Source organism: Panulirus ornatus, chromosome 9 (assembly GCF_036320965.1).
Source record: "Panulirus ornatus isolate Po-2019 chromosome 9, ASM3632096v1, whole genome shotgun sequence".
In the NCBI taxonomy this organism is placed as follows: domain Eukaryota; kingdom Metazoa; phylum Arthropoda; class Malacostraca; order Decapoda; family Palinuridae; genus Panulirus; species Panulirus ornatus.
In genome coordinates this window covers 23,282,895-23,299,656 of record NC_092232.1, presented here as the reverse complement: position 1 = coordinate 23,299,656, position 16,762 = coordinate 23,282,895, and the positions used below count along the sequence as shown (strand labels likewise).

The following is a 16,762-nucleotide window of genomic DNA, read 5'->3' as shown; positions in this document are numbered from 1 at the left end:
CGAGTGTCACCCCCAGTTAACCTTAGGTACTGGCTGTCACTCCCAGTTATTCCTAGGTACTGGCTGTCACTCCCAGTTATTCCTAGGTATTGGGTGTTTCTCCCAATTATTCCTGTGTGCTGGTCGCACCCGAGGCATCGTGATGAGGGAGAGAGTGCCCACAGAAGTTAGAAGACTTTATAAGAACAGACGCCGGATGTAATGTAGTGATGGTGAAAGCGATGCATAAAGTCTCGATAATGAATGATTACATGAAACAGCGTGGTAGTAACGAAGGAAAAAAGAATATGATTGGTGAAAATAAGACGACACAGCGTACCGAATACATTCCTTTCGCTCTACAGGATATTACGTCATGGCGGTTAACTGACGCGGGCAATTTCCCCAGCGCAAGAGTGTTGTTGGAGATAGGGCGTATCATTTTCATAAGATAATAAACGGTACGTAATGCGTGTTCATCAGCGGAACACCGCGGTGATAGATGGTGTCTTATCATCCCCGCCTCCTTGAGGGACCCATACTCGTGTAGCATCTTAATGGTGGGACTTTCTAAACTTTCTAGGAAGAGGTGATAAAGTGTGTGTGTGTGTGTGTGTGTGTGTGTGTGTGTGTGTGTGTCATTGATGAGTGGTGGCTGGTTGGTCCAGGGGGTTGGGGAGGGAGTTAAGGAGGTTGGGGAAAGGAGGAGGAGGGGGATCTTAATGTATGGGAGTGGGGGAATTGAAGGCCGAAGTCTTGTAAGATAAGTGTAGTGTTACGTCGGAGAAATCACAATGTCCGACATTGTCTTTCGTGTTGTGAAATGCGATAAGGTACGGTAGGGTCGGTGATGCTCGGGTTGAATTTTTTGGTATTGTTTCGTGCACAACGGTACGATCGCACAGCACAAGAGTGCGACCCCGTAGAGCACGACGGTGCGGCCTCTTGAGCACGACGGTACGACCCTTGAGCACGACGGCACGACTCTTATGATTGGCCTAGCCTTTCACCGGTACGACCGTAAGGTACAGTGTCCAGGGCTTTGACCGGGTCATTCAAAGGTCAGGTAATCAGAGAGCTGTACCGTCATGCTGTACCATCGTACTGAAGGATGGTACCGTCGTGCTTAAAATGATGGTACGGTCGTGGACAGCTGGTTAAGGGAGGCAATGTAACGGTGGTAACAAGTTGAAAATACAGAGAAGAGAGTCTTTATAGGTTATCATAATGAGAAGAACGTTTACAGTTATCCATTATATAACAATGGATGATTTACAATGGTTAGTCTCGAATCAAAATAAAAAAAAAAACCTGATGTGTTGTAGTTATCACATAACTGTTTATCTTTAGGATAACCACTGCGTATGAAAGTTTTCCCCGTCAGTCGTAATCCTGGTTACGTAACCTCACAGATTCTTGTAATGAGAACGGCGAGGCTGTTCATGGCCTTCAGAGAAAAGTGAATGGTCTGCCACGTTCACCTGACATTATTCTGGGAAAAGTTGTGGCTGCGTCGGCTGGACTTCTGCTTATAAATCATTGGGAAGTTTTCTTCCACATCTCCACGCATTAACGTGTGTGTATATATATATATATATATATATATATATATATATATATATATATATATATATATATATATATATATATATATATGTATATATATATATATTCTTTTTTTTTTTTTTTTTTTTGCTTTGTCGCGGTCTCCAGCGTTTGCGAGGTAGCGCAAGGAAACAGACGAAAGAAATGGCCCAACCCACCCCCATACACATGTATATACATACGTCCACACACGCAAATATACATACTTACACAGCTTTCCATGGTTTACCCCAGACGCTTCACATGCCCTGATTCAATCCATTGACAGCACGTCAACCCCGGTATACCACATCGATCCAATTCACTCTATTCCTTGCCCTCCTTTCACCCTCCTGCATGTTCAGGCCCCGATCACACAAAATCTTTTTCACTCCATCTTTCCACCTCCAATTTGGTCTCCTCTTCTCCTCGTTCCCTCCACCTCCGATACATATATCCTCTTGGTCAATCTTTCCTCACTCATTCTCTCCATGTGCCCAAACCATTTCAAAACACCCTCTTCTGCTCTCTCAACCACGCTCTTTTTATTTCCACACATCTCTCTTACCCTTACGTTACTTACTCGATCAAACAACCTCACACCACACATTGTCCTCAAACATCTCATTTCCAGCACATCCATCCTCCTGCGCACAACTCTATCCATAGCCCACGCCTCGCAACCATACAACATTGTTGGAACCACTATTCCTTCAAACATACCCATTTTTGCTTTCCGAGATAATGTTCTTGACTTCCACACATTCTTCAAGGCTCCCAGGATTTTCGCCCCCTCCCCCACCCTATGATCCACTTCCGCTTCCATGGTTCCATCCGCTGCCAGATCCACTCCCAGATATCTAAAACACTTTACTTCCTCCAGTTTTGCTCCATTCAAACTTACCTCCCAATTGACTTGACCCTCAACCCTACTGTACCTAATAACCTTGCTCTTATTCACATTTACTCTTAGCTTTCTTCTTTCACACACTTTACCAAACTCAGTCACCAGCTTCTGCAGTTTCTCACATGAATCAGCCACCAGCGCTGTATCATCAGCGAACAACAACTGACTCACTTCCCAAGCTCTCTCATCCCCAACAGACTTCATACTTGCCCCTCTTTCCAAAACTCTTGCATTCACCTCCCTAACAACCCCATCCATAAACAAATTAAACAACCATGGAGACATCACACACCCCTGCCGCAAACTTACATTCACTGAGAACCAATCACTTTCCTCTCTTCCTACACGTACACATGCCTTACATCCTCGATAAAAAACTTTTCACTGCTTCTAACAACTTGCCTCCCACACCATATATTCTTAATACCTTCCACAGAGCATCTCTATCAACTCTATCATATGCCTTCTCCAGATCCATAAATGCTACATACAAATCCATTTGCTTTTCTAAGTATTTCTCACATACATTCTTCAAAGCAAACACCTGATCCACACATCCTCTACCACTTCTGAAACCACACTGCTCTTCCCCAATCTGATGCTCTGTACATGCCTTCACCCTCTCAATCAATACCCTCCCATATAATTTACCAGGAATACTCAACAAGCTTATACCTCTGTAATTTGAGCACTCACTCTTATCCCCTTTGCCTTTGTACAATGGCACTATGCACGCATTCCGCCAATCCTCAGGCACCTCACCATGAGTCATACATACATTAAATAACCTTACCAACCAGTCAACAATACAGTCACCCCCTTTTTTAATAAATTCCACTGCAATACCATCCAAACCTGCTGCCTTGCCGGCTTTCATCTTCCGCAAAGCTTTTACTACCTCTTCTCTGTTTACCAAATCATTTTCCCTAACCCTCTCACTTTGCACACCACCTCGACCAAAACACCCTATATCTGCCACTCTATCATCAAACACATTCAACAAACCTTCAAAATACTCACTCCATTTCCTTCTCACATCACCACTACTTGTTATCACCTCCCCATTTGCGCCCTTCACTGAAGTTCCCATTTGCTCCCTTGTCTTACGCACTTTATTTACCTCCTTCCAGAACATCTTTTTATTCTCCCTAAAATTTAATGATACTCTCTCACCCCAACTCTCATTTGCCCTCTTTTTCACCTCTTGCACCTTTCTCTCGACCTCCTGTCTCTTTCTTTTATACATCTCCCACTCAATTGCATTTTTTCCCTGCAAAAATCGTCCAAATGCCTCTCTCTTCTCTTTCAATAATAATATTACTTCTTCATCCCACCACTCACTACCCTTTCTAATCAACCCACCTCCCACTCTTCTCATGCCACAAGCATCTTTTGCGCAATCCATCACCGATTCCCTAAATACATCCCATTCCTCCCCCACTCCCCTTACTTCCATTGTTCTCACCTTTTTCCATTCTGTACTCAGTCTCTCCTGGTACTTCCTCACGCAAGTCTCCTTCCCAAGCTCACTTACTCTCACCACCCTCTTCACTCCAACATTCACTCTTCTTTTCTGAAAACCCATTCAAATCTTCACCTTAGCCTCCACAAGATAATGATCAGACATCCCTCCAGTTGCACCTCTCAGCACATTAACATCCAAAAGTCTCTCTTTCGCGCGCCTGTCAATTAACACGTAATCCAATAACGCTCTCTGGCCATCTCTCCTACTTACATACGTATACTTATGTATATCTCGCTTTTTAAACCAGGTATTCCCAATCACCAGTCCTTTTTCAGCACATAAATCTACAAGCTCTTCACCATTTCCATTTACAACACTGAACACCCCATGTATACCAATGATTTCCTCAACTGCCACATTACTCACCTTTGCATTCAAATCACCCATCACTATAACCCGGTCTCGTGCATCAAAACCACTAACACACTCATTCAGCTGCTCCCAAAACACTTGCCTCTCATGATCTTTCTTCTCATGCGCAGGTGCATATGCACCAATAATCACCTATCTCTCTCCATCAACTTTCAGTTTTACCCATATTAATCGAGAATTTACTTTCTTACATTCTATCACATACTCCCACAACTCCTGTTTCAGGAGTACTGCTACTCCTTCCCTTGCTCTTGTCCTCTCACTAACCCCTGACTTTACTCCCAAGACATTCCCAAACCACTCTTCCCCTTTACCCTTGAGCTTCGTTTCACTCAGAGCCAAAACATCCAGGTTCCTTTCCTCAAACATACTACCTATCTCTCCTTTTTTCACATCTTGGTTACATCCACACACATTTAGACACCCCAGTCTGAGCCTTCGAGGAGGATGAGCACTCCCCGCGTGACTCCTTCTTCTGTTTCCCATTTTAGAAAGTTAAAAAACTACAAGGAGGGGAGGATTTCTGGCCCCCGCTCCCGTCCCCTCTAGTCGCCTTCTACGACACGCGAGGAATGCGTGGGAAGTATTCTCTCACCCCTATCCCAGGGATAATATATATATATATATATATATATATATATATATATATATATATATATATATATATATATATACATATATATATATACATACACATACATACGCACATATACACACACACACACATATACATATATATACATATGAAAAATGTAAGAAACAATTTAGAAAACTGAAACTTCTAGCTTGAAATGAAATGAAAAAATGAATGTCACATAATGGTTCAACCTCTGGCTATGGAAAAGGGAAATGTATAATTCATTTACACAAACGTCAATAGCAGTTCTCATCAATTTAACCACTGTATCAATAAGCTTCAATGTCTAAGCTACATTTTTTCCAATTTCACTATTTTCTTGCCAAAGCACCATGTATGAAAACTATCACTCCAGTAACACAACTATAAACATTTACTTCCCCTTTAAAAAAGTTCTGGGGAAGTCTGTCTCGATACACTGCGGGACACTCTACCACCTGGCGAGGTTTGTGTTGCAATGGTTCTTGATTCACAAACGTAGTAGCATCACCCCATTATATATATATATATATATATATATATATATATATATATATATATATATATATACACCGTGGTCGACGTGCTGTCAATGGATTGATCCAGGGCATGTGAAGCGTCTGGGGTAAACCATGGAAAGTTTTGTGGGGCCTGGATGTGGAAAGAGAAATGTGGTTTCGGTGCATTACACATGACAGTTAGGGACTGAGTGTGAATGAATGTGGCCTTTGTTGTCTCTTCCTAGCGCTACTTCGCTCGCGTAGGCTTACAAACAGTAAGAGATTTGTTCAAGCCTACCAGTTAGATGACATCGACTTAGGTCTACCTCTTACAAGAAATCGAATCAAGCTTATATATATATATATATATATATATATATATATATATATATATATATATATATATATATATAAGTACAGAATGGAAAAAGGTGAGAACAATGGAAGTAAGGGGAGTGGGGGAGGAATGGGATGTATTTAGGGAATCAGTGATGGATTGCGCAAAAGATGCTTGTGGCATGAGAAGAGTGGGAGATGGGTTGATTAGAAAGGGTAGTGAGTGGTGGGATGAAGAAGTAAGAGTATTAGTGAAGGAGAAGAGAGAGGCATTTGGACGATTTTTGCAGGGAAAAAATGCAATTGAGTGGGAGATGTATAAAAGAAAGAGACAGGAGGTCAAGAGAAAGGTGCAAGAGGTGAAAAAAAGGGCAAATGAGAGTTGGGGTGAGAGAGTATCATTAAATTTTAGGGAGAATAAAAAGATGTTCTGGAAGAAGATAAATAAAGTGCGTAAGACAAGGGAGCAAATGGGAACTTCAGTGAAGGGCGCAAATGGGGAGGTGATAACAAGTAGTGGTGATGTGAGAATGAGATGGAGTGAGTATTTTGAAGGTTTGTTGAATGTGTTTGATGATAGAGTGGCAGATATAGGGTGTTTTGGTCGAGGTGGTGTACAAAGTGAGAGGGTTAGGGAAAATGATTTGGTAAACAGAGAAGAGGTAGTAAAAGCTTTGCGGAAGATGAAAGCCGGCAAGGCAGCAGGTTTGGATGGTATTGCAGTGGAATTTATTAAAAAAGGGGGTGACTGTATTGTTGACTGGTTGGTAAGGTTATTTAATGTATGTATGACTCATGGTGAGGTGCCTGAGGATTGGCGGAATGCGTGCATAGTGCCATTGTACAAAGGCAAAGGGGATAAGAGTGAGTGCTCAAATTACAGAGGTATAAGTTTGTTGAGTATTCCTGGTAAATTATATGGGAGGGTATTGATTGAGAGGGTGAAGGCATGTACAGAGCATCAGATTGGGGAAGAGCAGTGTGGTTTCAGAAGTGGTAGAGGATGTGTGGATCAGGTGTTTGCTTTGAAGAATGTATGTGAGAAATACTTAGAAAAGCAAATGGAGTTGTATGTAGCATTAATGGATCTGGAGAAGGCATATGACAGAGTTGATAGAGATGCTCTGTGGAAGGTATTAAGAATATATGGTGTGGGAGGCAAGTTGTTAGAAGCAGTGAAAAGTTTTTATCGAGGATGTAAGGCATGTGTACGTGTAGGAAGAGAGGAAAGTGATTGGTTCTCAGTGAATGTAGGTTTGCGGCAGGGGTGTGTGATGTCTCCATGGTTGTTTAATTTGTTTATGGATGGGGTTGTTAGGGAGGTGAATGCAAGAGTTTTGGAAAGAGGGGCAAGTATGAAGTCTGTTGGGGATGAGAGAGCTTGGGAAGTGAGTCAGCTGTTGTTCGCTGATGACACAGCGCTGGTGGCTGATTCATGTGAGAAACTGCAGAAGCTGGTGACTGAGTTTGGTAAGGTGTGTGAAAGAAGAAAGTTAAGAGTAAATGTGAATAAGAGCAAGGTTATTAGGTACAGTAGGGTTGAGGGTCAAGTCAATTGGGAGGTGAGTTTGAATGGAGAAAAACTGGAGGAAGTGAAGTGTTTTAGATATCTGGGAGTGGATCTGGCAGCGGATGGAACCATGGAAGCGGAAGTGGATCATAGGGTGAGGGAGGGGGCGAAAATTCTGGGAGCCTTGAAGAATGTGTGGAAGTCGAGAACATTATCTCGGAAAGCAAAAATGGGTATGTTTGAAGGAATAGTGGTTCCAACAATGTTGTATGGTTGCGAGGCGTGGGCTATGGATAGAGTTGTGCGCAGGAGGATGGATGTGCTGGAAATGAGATGTTTGAGGACAATGTGTGGTGTGAGGTGGTTTGATCGAGTAAGTAACGTAAGGGTAAGAGAGATGTGCGGAAATAAAAAGAGCGTGGTTGAGAGAGCAGAAGAGGGTGTTTTGAAATGGTTCGGGCACATGGAGAGAATGAGTGAGGAAAGATTGACCAAGAGAATATATGTGTCGGAGGTGGAGGGAACGAGGAGAGGAGGGAGACCAAATTGGAGGTGGAAAGATGGAGTGAAAAAGATTTTGTGTGATTGGGGCCTGAACATGCAGGAGGGTGAAAGGAGGGCAAGGAATAGAGTGAATTGGAGCGATGTGGTATACCGGGGTTGACGTGCTGTCAGTGGATTGAATCAAGGCATGTGAAGCGTCTGGGGTAAACCATGGAAAGTTGTGTAGGTATGTATATTTGCGTGTGTGGACGTATGTATATACATCTGTATGGGGGTGGGTTGGGCCATTTCTTTCGTCTGTTTCCTTGCGCTAACTCGCAAACGCGGGAGACAGCGGCAAAAAAAAAAAAAAAGAAAAAAAAAAAAAAAAAAATATATATATATATATATATGATATCGACACAGAGGTGGGCGATTCATGATTACAGCGCATTTGGTAGGCTTAATGACATACGTAATATCTAATGCTTCGGCTTAGCCAAGAGTAGGACGATTGTGGATGTAAATGATGAAATAGGAGAATTCTGTTTTATCTTTTTGATGGAGTATCCAGTATTGATAATTCCTTAAGTTTATTCTTGTTTATATATGCCCCGAAAATCCTAGGACATGTTTATATGTGCCCCGAAAGTCCTAGGGCACGTTAAGACTGAAGGGACATTGGTTGAAGCCTGCTAATCTTGCAACATTTGTTTAACTTTAATAATCACAGGACATTAGTTTGAAATTGATAAATCGTAGGCTTTTGGAAGAAGCCTACTGCTCACACACCTTGGTTGGCTTTTCCTCCACCTCTGTGTAAACCAGAGTGGAATCAAAGCCTTCTTTCTCGTTAATTTTCCTCGTAGCACCTCGCTTCAACCATCCCTCTTTGTATGTCTCGATATTGTTGCTATCTCATTCTCTGTTCTACAGGTATTGTTATTGGTCACTATTGTGATCTCCCTTACACGTCTCTACATGCGTCAGGCTGCAGCTTCTCAGTTTCTATGTTGAGAGAGTTAAGCTGTGGAACTCCATTCCCTCTGTAGTCTTTCTTATTAGTACCTTTAAACTTTTTAAGAGTCGGGTTTGCAAACTTTACGGAGCCTTTATTGATTTCTACTTTTGTTTTCTCTTGCTTAAAAAACAACAAAAAGAGATGGCCTTTGATTAAGGCATGTTTTGCCAGTGCTATGTCGGTCAACGAAAAAAAAAATACTTATAGAAAACTGGTTCAGGCTATAAATCACAGTAGTACATAAGCGTAGGCTTACAAAGTGTAAGAGATTGGTTCAAGCCTACCAGTTAGATGACATCGACTTAGGTCTACCTCTTACAAGAAATCGAATCAAGCCTACCTGTCACAGGGCATCGACTCAATTCTACCAGTTGCAGGACATTGATTTAAGTCTACCAGTTATAGGACATCGATTCAAGCCTATTAGGTAGGCACTGAGAACAAGGTTCAAGTCTCCCCTGATGAGGCGGCTCGTTATAGCCTCTACTAATAAGAGATCAGGGTTCACATCTTTGTCAAGCAGAGGAAAGGTGTTTAAGTATCCGCTGATCAGGGGACAAAGGATCAAGTTTCAATCGATCAGATGACAGGGTTACAAGACTTCGCCAGTCTGAAAACAGGTCTTCATCAGTCACAGGGCAGGATGTTGGTTAGAGTCTTTGCAGGTAATGGGACATTTACGATCCTCTGCTGTCAAACATCTCGCTGTGTCACCGTGTTCCCTCTCATTTCCGTTCGTGGCGGTGCTGAAGGACATCAGCCAGCGATGCTGCTCTTCCATCGCTCGAGTGAAAGACTCCCTCCTTCCTTGTGCTGGCCTATGGCTATAGTCTCACCGGGAAGCCTAGCCCTACGTGGGTGACAATGTAACTGGTGGTAGAAAAAGTCACTCAAACCCGCTGGCAAAGCACTAGCGATAGGGTAGTGCTACCGCTGGGCACAGCAATCGACAGGTCAAGCGGCGTCATGCCTGAGTTATCAGTATTATCTTTCTCGTTCTGTTCTTTTCACCCCCCCCCCCCCCGCCCCCTTACAGTGATCTTAACAAGGGGGGAAGGTAGATGGAAGAAAATCCTCTGTGTTCGTGTGTCTTGAATTGCACCACAGATATTTCGTCTTAATTTTTACTTCGTGTGTGTGTGTGTGTGTGTGTGTGTGTGTGTGTGTGTGTGTGTGTGTGTGTGTGTGTGTGTGTGTGCTTAACGTCTTGAGCACAACAGTGTGTTGCTCCTTGAACACAACGGTAAAATGATTTTCAAATTCAACGTTACGATGATCCTCCAACGCAACGGTACGATGATTTTTCGAACTCAACGTTACGATGATCCTTGATCACACCAGTAAGATGGTCCTTGAAAACAGATGTCTGATGATCCTTGAGCACAATGATACTGTGATCCTTGAAACAAGAAGAGTGGTAGAGTGATCCTTGAATACAGCGGTACGACCTTCGAAGATGATGATGACCCTTAAGTCAAGGGAATGAACATGTCATGGTATTCAAAGGGGGTGCATCGTCGTCCTCGAGGGACGTGTCGTCGAGGCGAAAGCTCGAACCCTTGTCCTCAGCGAGACCAGTTGCTCACAAATCCGAACGTTTGCCATTGGCTGAGCCGGGATCATTCAATGATGGTTTTTGACATACCCGTTTCCTTGTCTCGTGTGCTGTGATCATAACCCTTCTTTTCACGTTTCTTATTGTGACGCAAATCCAGAGACATCGGCTACTGGAAACTGAAATATTCGCTACCTCTAATGCGTTTATCGGCTCCTCTTACTCGTATACCGACTCACCCCCGAATAACATTCGCTCTCTCTACTTGATTATTGACTATTGTCAACAGCATACTGGCTTCAGCTTGCTCGTCTCATTTTAACTCGCTAGGTCGTAAGATTCACTTCGCTCCGAGTCGACTTGGCTCTATATATGCTTTTTTCCACCTCAGTCCGCCCCTTACTCGCGACCACCTATCCTCAGCGATGTACTCTTCACACAGGCTCTCACAAAAACGCCAGTCAAGGTACACATGGAAAGATAAAGCTTTTTTGACCAACCTTTTTGAGACCTGATCGAATTCACTTGTTGGTTTGTTGATCATTTGGATTTCAAGCCTATCGATTGCCAAGGTCGTCGACGTCAGCTTATAATCAACAACCATAGAGACTTGAATACCTTCATCAGGTGTTCAAGATCGTGCTAGGGTCCTTACACGCTCTCACTGCCTATCCATTCCTTGATCTACTCCTTGATACAATCACGGCTTCTTCCAGTCACATATTCATCTATTAATGATAATTCCCTAAGGATTTTTTTCTATGAAATAGTTCTAGAGTTACATAGGACCTTTCTAAAGGCCCCCTGCAGTCCGAGGCTGCGCTACTACATTTCGAATGAGTAGATCTTTGACGAGTGTATGCTCTCAGTGCTACAGCCTCGTCAAAGGTGACTTCACTTGCGGTGTAACCTCGAGCAGACAGAGTTTGGCAATACCTCATTCCCATCACCACCCCGTCACACATGAAATAACAACCCCCTCTCCCCGCATGTGCGCGAGGTAGCGCTAGGAAAAGACAACAAAGGCCACATTCGTTCACACTCAGTCTCTAGCTGTCATGTATAATGCACTGAAACCACAGCTCCCTTTCCACATCCAGGCCCCACAGAACTTTCCATGGTTTACCCCAAACGCTTCACACGCCCTGGTTCAATCCAATGACAGCACGTCGACCCCGTTATACCAAATCGTTCCAGTTCACTCTATTGCTTGCACGCCTTTCACCCTTCCTGCATGTTCAGGCCCCGATCACTCAAAATCTTTTTCACTCCATCTTTCCACCTCCACTTCTCCTCGTTCCCTTCACCTCTGACACATATATCCTCTTGGTCAATCTTTCCTCACTCATTCTCTCCATGTGACCAAACCATTTCAAAACACCCTCTTCTGCTCTCTCAACCACACTTTTTATTACCACACATCTCTCCTACCCTATTATTACTTACTGGATCAAACCACCTCACACCACATATTGTCCTCAAACATCTCATTTCCAGCACATCCACCCTCCTCCGAACAGCTCTATCTACAGCCCACACCTCGCAACCATATAACATTGTTGGAACTACTATTCCTTCAAACATACCCATTTTTTCTTTTCGAGATAATGTTCTCAACTTCCACACATTCTTCAACGCTCCCAGAGCTTTCGCCCCCCCCCCCCCCTCCCATGATTCACTTCCGCTTCCATGGTTCCATCCGCTGCCAGATCCACTCCCAGATATCTAGAACACTTCACTTCCTCCATTTTTTCTCCATTCAAACTTACCTTCCAATTGAGTTGTTCCCCAACTCTACTGTCCCTAATAACCTTGCTTTTATTCACATTTACTCTCAGCTTTCTTCCTTCACACATTATACTTTACAGCCGTTTCTCGCGTTAGCGCATCCACTCACACACAAACGTATGTGTGTGTATGTGTGTGGGCATTTATGTATAAGCATGCGTATGTGGGTGGGTTGGGCCATTCTTTCGTCTGTTTCCTTGCGCTATCTCGCTAACAATGGAGACAGCGACTAAGTATGACAAATAGAATAATATATATATATATATATATATATACATCACATAATGCCCTCCAACAGCAAGGATTCGAACCTGGACCTTTTGCATGGTAACTGGGAACGCTAACCGCTCGGCTATGATCGCCCCTAATAGGGAAGTAAATATTCAGTTTCTAGTAATCGAATGCTCTTCGTCTTACATCCATGAGCAATGGGGTCTAGACCGGTCAGATCCCATCAGGATCACATTACCAGAACTTACTGTCAAACGTGGAGGTATATGAACACGAAGATAGTGCATGTGAACGTCCACTTTTCATAGAACACTTAATGCCCTCCAACAATAAGGATCCGAACTTAGACCTTTTGCATGGGAGTTGGGAACGCTAACTGCTCGACCATGATCGCCCCTGTAAAATTGCTAACTACTGGTAATGCGAGCCTGATGGACTTGACCGGTCTAGACCCTGTTGCTCATGGATGCGAGACGAAGGGTATTCGTTTACTAGTAATCGAATAGACATTTCCCTATTAGGGGCGATCATAGCCGAGAGGTTAGCGAACCTAGCTACTACGCAAAAGGTCCAGGTTCTTAACACCTTCCACAAAACATCTCTATCAACCCTATCATGTGCTCTCTCCAGATCCACAAATGTTAAATACAAATTCATCTTTTTTCTTATGTATTACACATTCTTTAAAGCAAACACCTAATCTTCACATCCTCTACCTCTTCTAAAACTACACTGCTTCTCCCCAATTTGATGATCTGTACATGCCTTCACCCTCTCAAGCAATACCTTCCTATACAACTTACCGGTGTACTCAAGAAACTTATACCTCTGTATTTTGAACACTCACTTTTATGCCCCTTGTCATTATATACTGGCACTATACATGCATTCCGCCAATCCTCAGGCACCTCACCATAATCTACATATACAATGAATATCCTTACCAATCAATCAACAAATTACCCCCTTTCTTCTAAATTCAATTTCAGCACTATCTACTCCAATGGCCTAGCCGCATTTCATATTCCGCAAGGCTTTCACCACCTTTTCTCTCTTCACCAAACCACTCTCCATGACTCTCTCACTTCGCGTACCACCGCGGCCAAAATATCCAACATCTGCCACTCTATCATCAAACACATTCTTTAAACAATCCTTCAAAATATTTACTCTTTCTCCTCCGCACTTCATCACTACGTTTTAACACTTCCCATTTTGCCCCCCTTCACCGATGTTCCCATTTGTTTTCTTCCAAAACATATTATCATTAAAGTTTACTGATACTCTTCACCCCAACTCTCATTTACCCTCTTTTTCAACTCCTGCACCTTCTTTTTGACCTCCTACCGCTTTCTCTTACACACGTCCAAATCATTTGCACTCCTTCCTTGTATCACCCCAAAATCTTTCTTCTCTGTACTAGCAATTTGCATCTGCATCTCACCACGCACTAACCTTTCTAGTGTGCCCACCTACCAGCTTTCGCATGCCACATGGATCTCTTGCACATGCCATCACTGCTTCCCAGAATATCTCCCATTCCTAACCCACTCTTCTCGGTTCATTTGATGTCACCTTTTGCCATTCTACCCTTAGTCTTTCCTGGTGTCTCTTCACACAAGTCTTTTCCGAGCTCATTTACTCTTACCACTCTCTTAAAAATTTTTTGAAAACCTCTAAAAATCTTCACCTTCGCCTCCACAGGATAGTGATCAGACTTCCCACCAGCTGCCGCTTTCAGCACATTTACATCCAAAAGTCTCTTATTTACACGCCTATCTATTAATGAGTACTCCAATACCGCCTGCTGACCAACCCTCTTCTCACATACGTATACTTTGTGTATATCTCTCTTTTTAAACCAGGCATTCCCAATCACCAGTCCTTCCTCACCACACAACTCCACATGCTGTTCACCATTTCCATTCATAACACTGAATATCCCATGCGCCTCTATTATTCTCAACTGCCACATTACTTACCTTCGCATATTAATCATCTATCACTCATACCCGGTCTCTTACATCAAAACTGCTGACACAGGCACTCAGCTGCTCCCAAAACACTTGTCTCATGATATTTCTTCTCATGACCAGGTTCATAAGCACTAATTATCATTCATCTCTCGCCATCCTCTTTCAGTTTTACCCATATCAACCTAGATTTTATTCAATTTTCTTCCTTACAATATCACACACTCCCTTAATTCCTGTTTCAAGAGTAGTGCTACTCCTTCCTTAGCTCTTGTCCTCTCACCAACCTCTGACTTTAGAGTTACATAGACCCTAAGACATTCCAAACCGTTCTTCCTCTTTATCTTTGTTACACTCAGAGCCAGAACATCCAGGTTTCTTTCCTCAAACATAATACCTATATCTCCTTTCTTCTCATCTTGGATGTATCCACAATTATTTAGACACCCCAGCCTGAGCATTCGAGGAGGGTTAGCATTCTCTGCCTGCGTCCTTTTGTTCCTTCTTTTAGAAATTTACGTTCAAGAAGGGGGGATCTAGCCCCCAGCTTCCACCTGCTTTAATGTCTTTCTACGACGCGCAGGGAATACGGAGGTCGAATTCTTTCTCTCCTATTCCAGGGATATATATATATATATATATATATATATATATATATATATATATATATATATATATATATATATATATATATATATATCTTCTCTTTTCTTTTAAACTATTCGCCATTTCCCGCGTTAGCGAGGTAGCGTTAGGAACAGAGGACTGGGCCTTTTTTGGAATATCCTCACCTGGCCCCCTCTGTTCCTTATTTTGGAAAATTTAAAAAAAAAAGAGAGGGGAGGATTTCCAGCCCCCCGCTCCCTCCCCTTTTAGTCGCCTTCTACGACACGCAGGGAATACGTGGGAAGTATTCTTAATCCCCTATCCCCAGGGATAATATATATATATATATATATATATATATATATATATATATATATATATATATATATATATTTTTTTTTTTTTTTTGCTTTGTCGCTGTCTCCCGCGTTTGCGAGGTAGCGCAAGGAAACAGACGAAAGAAATGGCCCAACCCACCCCCATACACATGTATATACATACGTCCACACACGCAAATATACATACCTACACAGCTTTCCATGGTTTACCCCAGACGCCTCACATGCCTTGATTCAATCCACTGACAGCACGTCAACCCCGGTATACCACATCGCTCCAATTCACTCTATTCCTTGCCCTCCTTTCACCCTCCTGCATGTTCAGGCCCCGATCACACAAAATCTTTTTCACTCCATCTTTCCACCTCCAATTTGGTCTCCTTCTTCTCCTCGTTCCCTCCACCTCCGACACATATATTCTCTTGGTCAATCTTTCCTCACTCATTCTCTTCATGTGCCCGAACCATTTCAAAACACCCTCTTCTGCTCTCTCAACCGCGCTCTTTTTATTTCCACACATCTCTCTTACCCTTACGTTACTTACTCGATCAAACCACCTCACACCACATATTGTCCTCAAACATCTCATTTCCAGCACATCCATCCTCCTGCGCACAACTCTATCCATAGCCCACGTCTCGCAACCATACAACATTGTTGGAACCACTATTCCTTCAAACATACCCATTTTTGCTTTCCGAGATAATGTTCTCGACTTCCACACATTCTTCAAGGCTCCCAGAATTTTCGCCCCCTCCCCCACCCTATGATCCACTTCCGCTTCCATGGTTCCATCCGCTGCCAGATCCACTCCCAGATATCTAAAACACTTCACTTCACTTCAGCTCCTCTTCGCCAACGGAACTACCTTGGCCCACCAGTGATGCTACTACATTTGTGAATCAAGACCCATTGCAACACAAACCTCGCCAGGTGGTAGAGTGTCCCGCAGTGTATCGAGACAGACTTCCCCAGAACTTTTTAAAGGGGAAGTAAATGTTTATAGTTGTGTTACTGGAGTGGTAGTTTTCATACATGGTGCTTTGACAAGAAAATAGAGAAATTGGAAAAAATGTAGCTTAGACATTGAAGCTTATTGATACAGTGGTCAAATTGATGAGAACTACTATTGACGTTTGTGTAAATAAATTATACATTTCCTTTTTCCATAGCCAGAGGTTGAACCATTATGTGACATCCATTTTTTCATTTCATTTCAAGCTAGACGTTTCAGTTTTCTAAATTGTTTCTTACATTTTTCATATGTATATATATGTATGTGTGTGTGTGTGTGTGTATATGTGCGTGTGTATGTGTGTGTGTGTATATATATAATATATATATATATATATATATATATATATATATATATATATATATACATATATATATATATGTATATATTATCCCTGGGGATAGGGGTGAAAGAATACTTCCC

The 16,762-nt window shown here is 42.6% G+C and overlaps 2 protein-coding genes across 8 annotated transcripts in view; one reads left to right on the top strand and one right to left on the bottom strand.

Moving 5' to 3' along the window:
- The window catches only part of LOC139750273 (zinc transporter foi-like), a 258,282-nt gene that overhangs the window by 79,070 nt on the left and 162,450 nt on the right, over positions 1-16,762 (top strand). The window lies entirely within an intron of this gene.
- Positions 1-16,762, bottom strand: part of LOC139750274 (proton-coupled zinc antiporter SLC30A2-like) — a 177,516-nt gene that overhangs the window by 130,812 nt on the left and 29,942 nt on the right. The window lies entirely within an intron of this gene.